This window comes from Osmerus eperlanus, chromosome 3 (genome assembly GCF_963692335.1).
Source record: "Osmerus eperlanus chromosome 3, fOsmEpe2.1, whole genome shotgun sequence".
In the NCBI taxonomy this organism is placed as follows: Eukaryota; Metazoa; Chordata; class Actinopteri; order Osmeriformes; family Osmeridae; genus Osmerus; species Osmerus eperlanus.
The window spans coordinates 22,798,288-22,815,276 of NC_085020.1; positions in this window are offsets into that span (position 1 = coordinate 22,798,288).

Below are 16,989 nucleotides of genomic sequence, written 5' to 3' on the forward strand. Positions count from 1 at the left end.
TGTTGAAACCACCATTTTATTGTTGTTTTGAGATAAAATCTTGTAAAAGAAGCACTTTTATAAATGACAGTAGTATATGAAAAAGTTTAAATGATAATCATGATGTAAGTAAGTAAGACTTTATTTATATAGCACATTTCATACAAGAATTGCAGCTCAAGGTGCTTTACATAAAATCAATAAAAACAATAATACAAGTGATACAAACAATTCAAACAAAAATAAAAATCCCAATAAGATCTCTGTTCAAGAGAGAAACCAACTTTAAACATGCATCTTAAAAGTAACAATAATATAATTAATAAAAGTAGGAAAACCCTTTTGAGATAAAATTACTTAAATGCTTCGGTAAAAAGGTAGGTTTTAAGCTGTCTTTTAAAAATGTCTAGTGTTTGCTTCCCTAATATTTATGGGTAATTTGTTCCATAGTTTTGGGGCGTAATTGACAAAGGCCGAATCACCAATCTTCTTATGACTGCTTCTGGTGACCTCTAATAGGCCTGCATTTGATGATCGCAGTGTTCTAGCTGGTGTGTAGTTTATAAAGGAGTTAGCAATGTAGCTAGGTCCTTGTCCGTGTAGGGCTTTGTATGTGAGGAAAAGGACCTTAAAGTCAATTCTGAAGGTAACAGGGAGCCAGTGTAAAGTAGCTAGGACAGGACTAATGTGTTCTCTCCTTTTAGTTTTGGTTAATAATCTAGCTGCAGAATTTTGAATGAGCTGTAGTCTTTCAGTGGTTTTCTTGGGAATACCAGTGAAAAGTGCGTTACAGTAGTCCAGCCGGCTGGATATAAAAGCATGAATTAACTTCTCTGCATCATTTTGGTTTATGAATGGTCGTACCTTTGCTATATTCCTCAGGTGAAAGAAAGCTGTTTTGGTCACTTTATTAATGTGAGAGTTGAAATTCAAATCTGAGTCCAGGATTACACCGAGACTCGTCACCTCTGGTTTAAGACAGGGGGTTAAACCTTCAAGATTCTTAATAAGCATCTCTCTTTTGGATTTGGGGCCACATAGTAGGACTTCGGTTTTGTCTTCATTTAATTTAAGAAAGTTAGCGTTCATCCATTTGTTTATTGCCAACAGGCAGTTGGTAATGGAATTGATGGCCGTTGCATCGTTGGGTTCAGTGGATATATATAGTTGTGTGTCATCCGCATAGCTATGGAAATCTATGTTATGTTCTCTGATTATGTCGCTGAGTGGTAACATATAAAGAGAAAAAAGTAATGGACCTAAGCAGCTTCCTTGAGCAACCCCGTAGCAGTTCTCATGTTTCTTGGACCTATGGTCACCTAAACTAACATAAAACTTCCTTCCTGTGATATATGATTTCATCCAGTTCAATACACTATCCGTGAACCCAATAAGCTTTTCCAGTCTATTGATTAGGATGTCGTGATCAATTGTATCAAATGCTGCACTGAGATCTAACAGGATAAGGATAGAGACTTTATTTGCATCAGAGTTTAGTCTGAGGTCGCTAATTATTTTGGTGAGAGCAGTTTCAGTACTGTGATATTTCCTGAAACCTGACTGCGAGACTTCCAGGATGTTATTTTCTTCAAGAAAAGAATTTAATTGGACTAAAACTATCTTCTCCAGTACTTTACTAATAAATGGAAGGTTTGATATTGGTCTGTAATTTGCAAGTAGACTGTTATCCAATTTGGGTTTCTTTAATAGGGGCTTTACAACAGCTGTTTTGAAGGCATCTGGGAAAACGCCAGTTCTAAGGGATGTGTTTATAATCTCTAGCACCGGACCTGAGACACTATCAAACACTCGCTTAAAGAATGTTGTGGGTATAGGATCAATATCTGAGGTTGTGGAGTTAGATTCGCTGACAATTTTGGAAAGTTCACTAAGTGTGATACAGGTAAATGTGCTCATGGTTATGTTGCAGAATCTACTGATGTCAGTTTCGACCCCACTATTAATAATACTAGCTCTGATCAAAGTTATTTTGTTCTTGAAGAACAAAGCAAGCTCTTCACATTTAACTACTGAGGATGGAGGTGGAGCAGGGACAGTGTTTAGCAGCTGGTCAATGGTGGAGAAAAGAACTCTGGAATTTATGGCATTTTCTGTAATAATGTTGGAGAAATATTCTCTCCTTGCTAGACGGATGGTTTTGTTATAGGTGGTTAGTGTATCTTTGTAGATATTGTAGTGGATAGTGATCTTTGTTTTCCTCCATTTTCTCTCTGCTGCACGGCATTTTCTTTTTGTTTCACTAACATTTTTATTTCTCAGCCATGGGGAGGTTCTGCTTGTGTACTTCTTTTTGGTTTTCAGTGGTGCAACAGAGTCTAACACAGATAATAGTGCATCATTGAGGTTCTCTACCATTTCATTCAGAGAGCAATCATGGTTAGTCGGCTCATATAGAGCAAATTGTTCAGAAAATTTCATCATAGCTGTATCGTCTAGATATCTTCTATGGACTAAGAATTATTTTTTGTTTTTAGTTAGGATAATTTCCACATTAAAAAGTATATAATGATGGTCTGAGAGGGGTAGATCAGTTATTGAAATATTATTGATATTTAGTCCAGTTGTTATCACTAGATCTAGTGTGTTTCTGTGTCGGTGTGTTGGGTCTGTTATGTGTTGAGTTAGATTGAAACTGTCAAGGAGATTTAAGAGCTCAATAGTTCTTGGGTCTGCTTTTTTATTTACTTGGATATTTAAGTCTCCGTTTAAAACTACTTTGTCATATCTAGTGACACATAGTGATAATAGTTCAGAGAATTCTTGTATGAATATTGGCGAGTGCTTGGGTGGCCGATATATAATAACAAAAAGTATTGATTCGGTTTTGAGCTCTATAGCAAGATATTCATATGATGTGAATTCACCTAGCTCAGTGATTTTGAACAACAGTTTAGAGGAGAAAATAGCTGCGACTCCTCCACCTTTTTTTGATGTCCTAGAAAGGTCTGCGTTTTGTGAGGGTCTTGTTATTGACTTCTTTTATTTAAGTAATTCAAACAATTTTCACAAGCAAAACATAAATGGTACATTTGGCAACTTGCCATGTCCATCTGTCCATTTATTTTGTATATCAAACCATTTTATACCTCAATAGCTATATATATATATAATTAATTAAAATTTGTATTTATCTCTGACTACAGTTTGTGGCTCTATCAGATGGAATCAACTGCCACCTTTCTCTCATGATAGACTTGACTGCTCATCACCAGACCGCCACTAGGGGGCACAAACTACCCAACAAGCAGATCAGGAACTACCTCTGTGTTGATGAGCACATTTTATTTGGAGTCAGTTTTTATTTTATACATTTTCTTATTATTAATTAGATATCATTATAATTAAAGTATTTTCATGTGCTGAGATGAATGTTGACATTGACACACATTACTCCCACTCTACAATGCCAAAGTCTTCTTTTAAAATTGTTTGAAATAGACAAAATAATTAACTCATCTGACCAACAGACTATTTATGACATTTCACTTGTGACTTGTCATTGTTCGGCTGTTGGTGTCTTTTTGATGATAAAATGATTTGTTTCTATTTCTATGGAACAGATGTGAAGATTAGAGGCTCACAGAGCTGAAAGGTTCCTGAGGAGATGGGAAGGGTATTACAACACTCAGATAACTTGAGAAACCTGCTCTGTTCAGCTGGCATACACAGTAATAACATGAGAAACCTGCTCTGTACAGCCGGCATACACAGTAACTATTAACATGAGAAACCTGCTCTGTACAGCCGGCATACACAGTAACTAATAACATGAGAAACCTGCTCTGTACAGCAGGCATACACAGTAACTATTAACATGAGAAACCTGCTCTGTACAGCCGGCATACAAAGTAACTAATAACATGAGAAACCTGCTCTGTACAGCCGGCATACACAGTAACTAATAACATGAGAAACCTGCTCTGTACAGCAGGCATACACAGTAACTAATAACATGAGAAACCTTCTCTGTACAGCAGGCATACACAGTAACTAATAACATGAGAAACCTTCTGTACAGCCGGCATACACAGTAACTAATAACATGAGAAACCTGCTCTGTACAGCCGGCATACACAGTAACTAATAACATGAGAAACCTGCTCTGTACAGCAGGCATACACAGTCACTAATAACATGAGAAACCTGCTCTGTACAGCCGGCATATACAGTAATAACATGAGAAACCTGCTCTGTTCAGCCGGCATACACAGTAATAACATCAGAAACCTGCTCTGTACAGCCGGCATACACAGTAACTAATAAGTGTGTCATCAGTTTGAGATCTGTTATCCCTCATGTCAGGGAAACACGTCATGTATTAACAGCAGGGCTGAAAAGATAAAACCTGTTTTATTCAAGATTACAACCAAAGACAGACCTCTTCTGTGTGTCTTCTTATCAACATGAACACCCAGACTGCAACAGGATTGAAGTGTACATGGACAAAAAGTGAACCATGAATAATTAGTCAGTTGGATCTGGCTGAATAAGTGAACTATTGCTATGACAACACGGTAGCGACTTATCCTGGCCGAGCCCGGCTCTGAGGTACCTGAGCGAGGGTCTGCCGGGAGCCTGGAGTGTGTCCCCATGCAGGAGTCCTCTAACTGAGGGGTGACTGACCAGCCCCCCCCCCCCCCCCCCCCGAGTGATCAGTGTCTGTAGCACTGGAGACGGTCTCACACAGAAGGAAGGATGAAAGCTCCACATCCAAGCACTACACTGACCCATTGATCTGCTAGTATTTCCTCCCAATGTCACAGTGTTGGACAACAGCCATCCATTGGCGGATTCAGCATGTTGACGAGCTATTGAGGGGGTATCGCTTTCTGAATCCCGTCTGTTAATGGTGAGGCTTTGATTCCATGTTTTTTTAGGGAAGAGAAGGGGTAAGGGATTTGTTGAAGAGAAGGGGTAAGGGATTTGTTTGAAAAGCAGAAAACATTTGCTTTGCCACATTATAAAACTGGTATCTAAGCATCTTGCTAATCTACTTTTGACATCACAGGAACATACAGTGAAGGTCGTGTTTTATCTTCAGGTCAGAATGTGTCCCGACACTTCCATACAAATGTCTATTCAAAGCAAGAGAAAATAAATATTTCAATCTCCATTGTACTTATTGTTATCAACCGGCGTTTTTACAGTGTGTGTTCATCTCTCTGAACACGACAAGTGTCAGAACAACATGAGTAATGTATTCTGTGTGTGGCTGGGGACAGGGAGGAATTGTGAAATGTGCAGCGAAGTGAAACACGAAAGCTTCCAGACAGGAGCTCAAATAAAAACCCATTCGTCACCAAACCCAGCCACCCCCTGCAACTTAGTAGGAGTCCACGCAGAGCACCGTAACACGGTCACTGTGGAGCATGTGATCGTCAAAGACATTGCTTGTTGTCTCTCCCTTTGTCGTGAACAGATGACTAGTCAAACTCAGGTCCACATCACCAAGACGTTCACGAGACGAGAAACGATGTGCTCATCGTAAAATGTCCTCGCTGTAAAATCCACAGTGATGTATGAACGTGGGGATGGTACTGGAGACACTGACAAAGATTTGTTCATCTTCGCTCGCCCCCTCCCCCCTCTATCTATCTTTTAAAAAGTGCACTGGATGTTCCATCAGGTGGAAGGTTCTAGGATGTCCTTCATACAGGTGATTTACTACGAAGCTCACTGACTTATTCAATTCATCAGCCGGGGCACAATACATGCCCATCTCAGCCGTGGTTCTCCAGACATCACTTCATCATTGTTGTCTCTGAGCATTAGTCTGTTATTCCAGGAAATATAGGTTTGGTTCATTGAGGATGTGGCATGGACTTAAGGTGTCATTGGTTAAACAGAGAACATTGCAAGAACAGGCCATTTGTTTACTCAGCTCTGCCCTTCTTTGCCGGTGGGTTGTGAGGAGGTTCACGTCAATCATACCGCAGGACCACAGTGGTGTAGTCTCCCTCTTTGACCCTTATTATTGCATGTTAATTGAATCTAAGGCCAATACATTCCTCCAGATGCTCCAGTGTTTACAGCTACAAAAGGGAAGGAGCAGGTGTAGCAATGTTAACACTTATTTCCATTGAACATCAGCTTGCTCTGGTCAGGCGGTTGAGAGATGGGTATATTTGGCTTTGTAAATACCTTTCATTTCTCGGAACACTGGCAATACGTTCGCTCATCCCCTTTTCATACTTTCCTCTCTGACCTACATAAACCAGTCTATTGATACAGCTTGGAAAGGCCTCGCCTGAGCTTGTGTGCAGTCTGTGCTCAGAGAGCCCACGGATACAAACATCTACTAATGGAGATGTGGACGAAATGGCCGTGACCTCGGATGGCACTGTGTTTTAGCTGAGAGAGAACGTGTTCTGGACAACTTAGAAGAGTTGAACACGGATCATAAGAGGTTTTGCTTGGGAATGCTTCCAGGTAGGAACAGGAAGGTAATTGCAATAACATTCCTCATCACCAAAGATGGAGGATAGAGTGTGTGTGTGCGCGTGTGAGTGAGTGCGTGCGTGCCCACGCGCATGTGTGTGTGTGCAAAGAGAGTGTGAGAAATTCAATGTTCTGTCCATCTACACTTGTAAAAAGTATATTATATTTATTATACGAAACATTCGATTTTAATTGGAGTACTTCCTTTTTCTTTCCACCAGCACATTGAAATTTAACCTCATTCTAATACGTCAAGAAATATATAACACACAGAAAGATATTCATCATGAACAGGTACATTGTATGGACATTTAGTTTATGGATGGGTTCCAAGCTGGAGGTTATTTGCAGCACAGTGAATGATCCATGGCCATCCAGCCGAAAGGTTATGCTTCTAGGCACACACTGTACACTACAAACACCACGGTAGGGACAAAGACATCTATCTGATGTGCTCCCACTGAGGTTGACTTCATCAAAAAGTGCTTTCATAGCCATCATGGCACTACACAGGCCTCATCTACACAGCCCACCTCTGACTCCATGTGGTATCCTTCATCTCAGATGCAGTTCATCATTCCACTGTACATTTAAATGGTCTTTATCCGACTGATTCCAGGCATTATCCCCATACGCTTGATGATTAAGAGGACAATGTGTTCTACAATTGACCTGTACAGGCTGTGGCCTTCTCTGTTCAAACCTTAAGCAGATGTGCAAAAGATGTGCAAATCAGCAGATGTGCAAAAGCACTTTCACTGAACCTTCCTCCTCTAACCTATTGTTTTGTAAGTATTCAACTCTTCAGCAGGAGTGCCCGGTTTTACAAGGACTAACAAGCCTCGTTATTCAAAATTAAATTACAAAACATATCATTTATACAGAACAATTCCTCTCATCACTGAAGCAATACTTGAAACGAGGATAACATTTCACAGTTTGCAAAAACCATTTACTTCCCCAAGAACACGTACTGTGTTGTGTGGTCTTGTTCACCGCATACCATCTTAAAGTGCATGGAGAAAGGATTCATGGCACTTCAAAAGCTGGCTTTTTTGCTCTATTGATTTGAGATTCTTCATTGGTTGTCCCAGCACTCGCAGGGATATTAAGTTGAAAAAATCCAAACTCTATTTCCCTCCTATCTCCTTTCTCTACCTCTGTCTCTGTGTGTCTCTCTCTCTCTCTCTCTCTCTCTCTCTCTCTTGCTCTACCTCTCTCTCTCCCCCTCTCTCTCTCTCTCTCCCTCTTTTGCTCTCTGTCCTTGCCCTCTATCTTTCTCTTTCTTTCTCTCTTCTCTCTCTTTACTGTCTCTCCTCCTTCCTGCCACAGTTGTCTTCTTTCTCTCCTCTTCCTCTCTACTGTATCTATCACTCTTTCTGTCTCTCTTACTATCTCTCTTTCTGTCTCTCTTACTATCTCTCTTTCTGTCTCTCTTACTATCTCTCTTTCTGTCTCTCTTACTATCTCTCTTCCTGTCTCTCTTACTCGCTCTGTCTCACCACACACATATTAAATGGTTTGATCTAGCAGAAGATAAACTGTATCAACCTAATGAAGGTAACAAATGATGCAAACAACTCAATCAGCGTAACAGTGTCTTCCTCTCCCAGATCTCTCTCTCTCTTCCTGCCCTCCTCCCAGTCACCTGATGTTGAGAGAATTGAAATAGGAGGCATCAAAATTCCACTCATGAGGCGTTGGTGATCTAAATTCAGGACCATCCGGATGACTGAATAATAACATTAATGACATTTTTTACATTGACTAAAAGTCAGAGTTCCCCATTCATTAATTTTACAGTCACTCTCTTGGACTTGGAAATTTCCAACTGAAGAGGGCCGTTCGGTCCCCACACTGAATCTAACGAAGGTGCTTTTAGACCACACTGGAACCGTACTACTTCCGGAGCCTGAGGAGACTGGATCAGAACAGTTCTCTCCCTTCCTTCATTTCTGTTACACCTGATAGGATAAACACCAATATTGAATTTCTGAATAGTGTGGCTCCTAAATCTTGAGTCTTCTACAGATGTTTACACTCACAGATTCAATCTGTTGTTTTGAAATGAAGAGGTAATCCTGAAAGAGCCCAGAGCAGTTCCCCGCAGAGGAGGGAAGATGATGATATATATTGATCACCTTGCATAATCTTGTAGGCTGTCAAACATACAGGGATTATCCTGTTTAGAAACGGCAAACTGGTACCTAATCGCTTTTCACCAATGATAATACATCAGATGCTGGGTAAAATAACTTGAACCTGGTTTTTCCTTCTTACTGTTGTCAAAAATGTATATTTTCTTGTGTGGGATCAATACCGACCTGATCCGCCAGCACAAGAAATGAGATTATTACCTTTATAAAAGTTTGCTGGATTTGTTTTCCTCTCTTTCTCAAGGTGTGTAGATGTAATCAGAGGACAGTAATGTGCCTGTGATACGATGTTGAATGGGAAGCTGACTATGAACGTCCTTCTAATCACCGCCATTTAAAAAGGATTACATTTACATTTTACATTTAGTCATTTAGCAGATGCTCTTATCCAGAGCGACTTACAGTAAGTACAGGGACATTCTCCCCAAGGCAAGTAGGGTGAAGTGCCTTGCCCAAGGACACAACGTCATTTGGAACAGCCGGGAATCGAACTGGCAACCTTCAGATTACTAGCCCGCTTCCTAACCGCTCAGCCACCTGACTCCCAGGTTTATCCCAGATTAATCCAATTTACATGAATACAATCCACACCATGCAGCATCAAAACAAAACAGTCTACCAGGAAGCAGGCGTGTAGCCAGTAATGGGCCAGGGCGGCACTGGCCCGCCCACATTACTCACTGGCCCGCCCACATTACTCACTGGCCCGCCCACATTACTCACTGGCCTGCCCACATTACTCACTGGCCTGCCCAGGCAAGTTTGATCAAATATATTTTGAATTTATTTTTATTATTCAAATGTATTTAAGAAAATATATTAATATTAACCTAATTTATTGTTGACTGGTGTGTGTGTTTAATTGGTTTCCGAATAAAGTGGAACTGTTGAAGCAAGTTGTCAGAAGCCTCCGTAACGTAATTGGTTGCTATTTTTGCTAGGGGTTGCGACAGGAAGACTCTCTGGGCGGCCTTTAGCCAGGTAACTTTGCTAGCTGCTTTTTATCCAATGTATTAACATCGCCACAATAATGGCCAAACAAGTTTCTTTAATGTGTTATTTGAAAAAAGCATTTTTTTTCTAGGAAAAACTATAGGCCCACTGACTTTTGCACTGGCCCGCCCAAAATACAATTTCTGCCTACGCCACTGCCAGGAAGGGATGAAGGCAAGTCCATCCTGCCCTGGGACTGTGTAGCTGCAGAGCCTGCAGCCTGGTCTGGGCTGCTCTACAGCCACAGAGCCTGCAGCCTGGTCTGGGCTGCTCTACAGCCACAGAGCCTGCAGCCTGGTCTGGGCTGCTCTAAACAGCCCAGGCCTTCCCTTGTTTACATCAGCTTAAGGGTCACATAGACTCTGCTGATTTCCTTGTAGGCCTTTGCGTCCCTAAGAAGTGATCACCTTCCTTCAATGCCCTGAGGATTAAACAGGGCAGGCTGGTTCATTCCTGCCTCTCTGCCTCCCAACCGCGGTACCTTTGTAGTCAATAAAAGACTAACTAGAAAAGAATGAGGCGATGGGAGAATCAATCTACTGCCAGCCTCCCCACAGTCTCTCATCATCTCTCGTGTCGTATGTCATCTCGGATTGTAACATGGAAAGACAAACCTCAGTATGTGGCCTGCTCTCTCGTCCGCGCGGTGCTGAGGCAAAGACAGACCGTGAAAGGGGTTTTGAGTCACTCGAAGAATGAAGAATGGATAAGTTGCCTTTAGTGGTGTGTGTGTGTGTCCACAACGCTTTCAATATTCCCTGTTAGGAGGATGACCACGTGCGAGGCGTCGACACGGTGACGAGCACTAGGAAGAGACAGAGGACTGTGTGTATGATGCCATTGAAATCTGCAGTGTGTCTTTAATGTCCTGTTTCTTCATAGAGAATGTGCTGACAGGCAGTTTGGAGTGTGGGACCACAACCTGCTCAGCACTATCGTATTGTAATCAATAGTTACACTTAGTGCTGACACTCCAGGAGTTTGCTAGTTCGCCAGTCAAATTCCATACAACTATTGTATTAACTTTCATCTCACTGCAATGTGTCAGATTCAAATGATTAGGTTAAAGTTAACCTTTAGTCTTAACGGGAGATTCTTCTTGTGTCATTCAAATGTTACAGTATTTTGTAAAGTATTATGTTTTAGTGTTGTGTTTTGAATACACATGTTGATACCACATGCAGTATGGTACACATGGTACATACAATACACATGTCTGTGGGGTTGCTACGGTGAACAGACATGAAGACTTTGGTCAAATCAGGTGAATAATGAGACCAGCAGAGCAAAATAAATGTTCTGATGTGTTGTTCCTACCTTCCACAGACTCAGTGCTGCCTCAGTGCTGCCTCTGTGCTGCCTCAGTGCTGCCTCTGTGCTGCCTCAGTGCTGCCTCTGTGCTGCCTCTGTGCTGGGTATGTCTTCTACTGCAAACAGATTTGAACAAAGGTTAATGTGGAAAAAATAAGAAAATTTTGAAAAACACGTACTCGTATGTCCTTGGAGAGCTTTACAGCGATTGTCTGAGTCTTATTCAATTATTATTCTCGTGCCTGTCCTTGTATTTTTTAGAAGCGCATAAGATTCATCTTCATTTCCACCTACACTTAGAACCCTGCTTCTATGGCCTTTTAAGACAAGACATCTCGATATTGTTTTCAAAGATACATGTCTCTGGCATTAAATAATGACATTTCTTAGTGAAAGAAACACAAGACCGGGGAAATTAGGCATTCTGTAAACGTTCTTTTCTAAATTCATGGTTAGCAATTAAAATAAGTCAAAGTTACTTTTCTACAGTGGCTTGTAGAAGTTACTATAGGTACATATTGATGCAGCTCTAATACAGGACTGTGTCTCTCTCCCAACAGTCTAGGATGGTTGAACCCTCAGGCTTCCTGGACGTGGATGACCATGTCTGAAATGAAGTGACTGCAACAGACAGCTTTCAGGGTAAAATGAAGTCCTGTGTATTATTTTTTATCTACTGAAGATTCTTTTGAAGTTTATATGCAGGGCACCATGACAGTAAGAAGTTTTTCAAATTAATGTGCAGCATGAAAAGATAAGTTTTCCAACTGGTCACTCTGGGAAGAAAAAAAATACTAATGCTTGCACCTAGTGCTTTGTTTTGCATTCAAAAGCACTGACAATTTCTCTGTCCCTGTTATCGCACCATATTTAGATTTCTACTTGTATAACTGTGATGTAAATGTGAAATAATTATTCAAAAAACTATTAGTTCAGACACTATTGGCCTAAAGAACCTATTATCCTTTATCTATATGTGAATGCTCAAGTGCTATTGTAGCTGGCCAGTCTGTCTGCTTGGCTCTAATGTATGACTATCTCATATCAGGGGATGAAGCTGTCTGTTCGGGTGATTGACACAAGCCCACATTAAGAGGTGGTTTTGGAAATTAGTCCGTGGAGACCCTCTGGAGCCGAGCGGAGGAAGGAGAGCCGTCTCAGAGAGGAGCGCTGCCTTTTTAACCCCCCTCATTGGTATGCTGGTGTGCGACGGCCAAGCTGCTCTCTAAGTGGCTGAGGCATGCGGGCTTGGAGCCCCCCCGTCCCCCGACACGCTTTCGCACAGACAGACCCCGTGGAGAGCTGCCAACAATATGCAGCCCAGAATCCTCAAATTAAAATGGGCCCAATTAATAATCACATAGTTAGTTTATATTTCATACCTTACGCACAGCTCAATGGAACAAAGTTTGCATTCGAAATTTATGGAGACTGTGATTTATCTTTTTTTCTGTTTCAGAATGCCTTGACATTACCTGTGCAGTGTGAACTTTGTTTTTCTTTTTCTTCAGCATACTAAAATTCAGGGTTTGTTAACAATACAGTAGCCAAGCGTCTCTTTAATTTCCCCTGTAATACAGACAGATTGTATAAAAAATACATTTTTATGGGATCACGAAGGGATGGTCATCAAATTTTGATTATTCCATCTTTGTGGAATAATACTTGTCCGGTGCAATAAAACACAGCACATTTCTTAATAAGTCCCAAATCTAAGTGTCTTATTTGACAAAGCCCAGAATTCTGCTTTTCTCTCTCTCAGCCTGTGCCCCTTTGCAGGTATTTTTTGACCTTGGGCAGTCAGTCTTCATGCTGGTCCTTTAAATGTATCTTTTTCTCCAATTAAAAAATATATTTTGTTCAGTCTTGAAAGACATTAATAAATAAGAGACACTACAGTTTTGGGTTGGCTAGTCGGTGTAATCGCAAAAAAACAGGCACTTGTAACATAGTTGTTGTTGACAAGATGAACAAAACCAGACAGTTTTTCACCTTCTCCATAAAAAAAACCCTCTCAGTCAAGATTCAGCGCAATTGCACACTTTGCACACGCAACAAAATTGACCTTAAATTATGCCATTTTTTTATTTATTTATTTGTATTCAAACAGTCTGTATCTGTACAGTCTTCAACATTTATATAAGTCAACAATTCCCTTTTAATGAAAAAAGTAATAGAAACAAATAACTCAGTATGTCATTAGTGTGTGTAATCCCATGTCATGTAATATTAATCACAGTCTTTGTTTGTCTTTAGTCTCGTAGTCGTCGTTGGTCCCTTCCCAGCCATGGATGAACATTGTACAGATTTTGACATGTTCATTTAAAGTTGTTAATCAGATGTAAATATGCAGAGCAGCTTCCCATGGGCTCTCTTTTAAATGCTAATAGCGGGAGCAAACAAAGGTGTGGCGGCTGCAGGTTCTGATGCAGCAGAATCACAGAGGTGTGACACTGTTCATATCTCATTAAAATGTGAAAGACAGCTTGATGTTCCCTCAGCCCTTCATTAATGGACTCATTGCAATTTGGTTTCTAATTTAGCTCTGGGGTTTGTCATCATTTCTGTCTGTATCTGTCTCTCTGATAGCCAGCCTTTCCCGTGTGTTGGTTTCAGTTTTACTAACCCCCTCTGCCCATCAAGATACAGTCCTGGCAGCAGTATCTCTACGTCTCTAAGCAGCCTGAGCCAGTGTCACTCACCACTACAATCTTGGGCATTGATAGACAAATTCCGGAGTGTTTTTCAACCTGACAAATGTTCCCTGCTAGCGAGCCGTGAGGAGGGGGGAGTGTTTAGGGTGAGGGTTGGGGAGTCTGTGTGCCACGACCACCGTTACCCAGTAGCGGTGGACTCCAGTGCCCGACAGGCAGCCCTTCGCCCGGTGAGCCTTGTCCTCTGTGGCCTTGTGGAAGCAGACTGACTCTGCCAGCATCAAACCTCAATGTCCGCACATTTCCAATTTCAGGAGGCAAATTGGGATTCCTGACTGCACTCACAAGTGTCTGAAGCACCATTTTCTGACTCTATGGAGTGGAAAATAGGATTCAATTCCTGTTCAACGCCTTTCATTAACTAACCTCTGAATGGCATTTGTAAAAAAAAAAAAAAAAAGCAGAAAATGCTTGTATGAAATGTCTTTGATAACTGTATGTTATTGTATATCTCTATTAAATATTGGGAACGTCTGAGAAACTTGTGGTTCAAAGAAAATGTGTAATTAAAGCGTGAATAAAATGGCTTTGCTTCAGAGAGGTGTGTGTGCTGTTGCTGTTAAAACCTGGCAACCTGTTCTAGTCCCTTTAGTACAGTCTCACCTTGCTGTTTGTACAGCCACTTAACCAGATTCCAAGATATTAGCCACCCATGACTCTTCTGCCAATCCTGATCTGACAGCCACTGTACTCCCTATTAAAATTTTACAGGTCAAAAATTTAAAGGGCAGTTAAAGAAATGTTCCTTTTCATTACAAGTGACAAAAAATGATCAGGTCAGCCTATGTCATGATGGCACAGTAATTAGAGCCTCTCGACTTGATAAAGTGTGACTGTAAATCAATGTTATACTAATTAATCAATATTTTAATTATTAGACCTTTTAATTAGCGTTTTGTCGAATTCCCTTGGATCTCACGGCCATATTGGCCTCTTCTGTCATCATTAGCGAGAACACTGAGGTTTCAACACGTTGAGAAAGTGCCATCATTTTACATTCAACTGTGACATCAAAGAGCTTTGATTCTGATCTGCCTTTAGAACTGCCCTGACTGATGGTCCTGATCCTCTGGGCTCCAATCTCAAGCAGTCATCTTCATCTACATAATCCATGCTGAAACTCAAACGTACAATTACTAATTAGATTCAGTGTCTTGCATCATTGCTCGCTCAAAATAAGTTAATATAAAACAGGGAATTAAGCATTGATTAAAAAAATAATACATAAATATATAAAGTAATCATTCAGGCGTCTGATGCAGCCCCTTTGGAGGGGGCATCTCTGGAGGAAACTGAGCTGTGTTGGCATACCTGTCAGCTTGAGTGTGTCTGGTGTCCAGACTGACGTGTGTCTGGTGTCCAGACTGACGTGTGTCTGGTGTCCAGACTGACTCGTGTCTGAGCACGGTTGCTATAGACACAGTGGCACAGTCACTGACCACACAAAAACCGAGCACACCTGCTCAAACGAAAAATAATTTTGACGTGAATTCTCTTCAACACAGTTATCAAACATTTTGACACATGAATGGTTGATTTCTCCACAGTTTTCATTTGATAAAAGATAAAGATAGAAAAACAAGGATGGCAGATCCAGAGCGGTTCCTCTTGCCCTTCCAGCAGTCAAGCGGTGCTGTCATCGCTCCTTGGGCAGACCCCTCAGACTGGCTACGTCCAGACCTGTGTTCATGGGTGCAGCAGTCTGTCATTAACGTGTCTTCAGCTGTCGGATCCTTCATCAGCTCAGAACACGTCAAGACATTAATCAAGTGAATTCCTCGATCCAAAGGAATCCTAGTCAGGGTGAATATCCCCGCTCCACCCCCCAACCCAACCCCCAACAGTTACTCCATCTAGGCTACACAGAACGAGGAAAGACAATCTGAAAGAGGTTAATTATAATGACGGCACCCAAACATAGCTATAGAGTTACTATAGTAACCCACTGATGAGTTAATCAGGAGAGCAGAAAGACAGAGAGACTTTTAACACATTTAGTCATTTTCTCTATACTGTATGTACCACACACAGGAAACAGAAATGACTTGCGTGGGTGTGGAGGTCGGTGGAAGCAGGGGCTGTTACTATGGGTGGATGTGCTATGGAGACTGATGGTGACAGCTACATCGCAATCAACCATCTCAAACTATGTCATCACAAAATCAATATTCAGAGTTTAGAGTGGGTGTTGAAGGATTGTCACACCAGACCAGAGCCTTACTCTGATCTGTAACTTAATGATCTGTGTTACAGTGTCCCTGCCAACACTTTTGTGAACAAATTCAACTTTCCTTTTCTTTTGAAAGCAAGGCAGTGCGAATGTGTAGCAGCGCACAGCTACACCACCTATTTTCATCCCTCCTAAGTTATTCAAAGGGGATTTGGCATCTTCTAAGAGCCAGAGAGGGTGTATTAGGAGGGCTGTGAAGGCGAGGAACAAGCAAGGTTAATGAGACAGAGTAGAAAGAGCAGTGCTGACATTGGTGGGAACAGGAAACAAAGAGAGGTGAAAAGGAGAGCCGTTGGTTTCAGAGGGCTGGACCAGAGATAACCGAGCTTTGGTGATGGAACTCCCTCCACAAATTCAACCATCATCACAACGGCTCCTTCACTTCAAGGCAGAGGCAAATAAATAAACAAACTGTGAAATAAATAAACTGACCAAAAAGAGACATGACACAGTGTCATGCCTGTTTATGTTCTGGCAAATAACTATCCCTCTGAAAGAGCTGGCTAGGTGTATAACACACGATACAGCGTGTTCCCATTCATGGCATGTTAAAGCTGATAGTGTTTCTGCTCTCCAAATGTGATTATACAACTCATATAAGTGTGGCTGGTGAGTGTCAAGCTACATCTTAACCACGACTGACAAAACTGTGTGCAGCTCATCTCCACTGAGGCTGAAGTAAAATCTGGAAGTAATCAGCCGGGAGGGGGGGTGGACATGAGAAATTCTCCAGAAAACACTTTAACGCCACTGGAGCCCACTGCTCCTCAAGATTGGATTCAGGTACCTAATCCCAGGAGGCAGCTGCACCCCCCCTCCCCCCGCCGTGTCTTTCAGAGCGCCGAGCAGCCATGGGGTTCCAGAGGGGGCAGAGAGACTACTGCGGCTCACACCTGCTGGGCGCTATAAATATAGGAGAGAAAAAAAAACCTGGAGCTGCCATTGTTGGTTTGTGCTCCTCTCTCCCAGACCTCTCTCTCCCACATCTCTCTCTCCCATACCTCTCTCTCCCACACCTCTCTCTCCCAGACCTCTCTCTCCCAGACCTCTCTCTCCCACACCTCTCTCTCCCAGACCTCTCTCTCCCAGACCTCTCTCTCCCACACCTCTCTCTCCCAGACCTCTCTCTCCCAGACCTCTCTCTCCC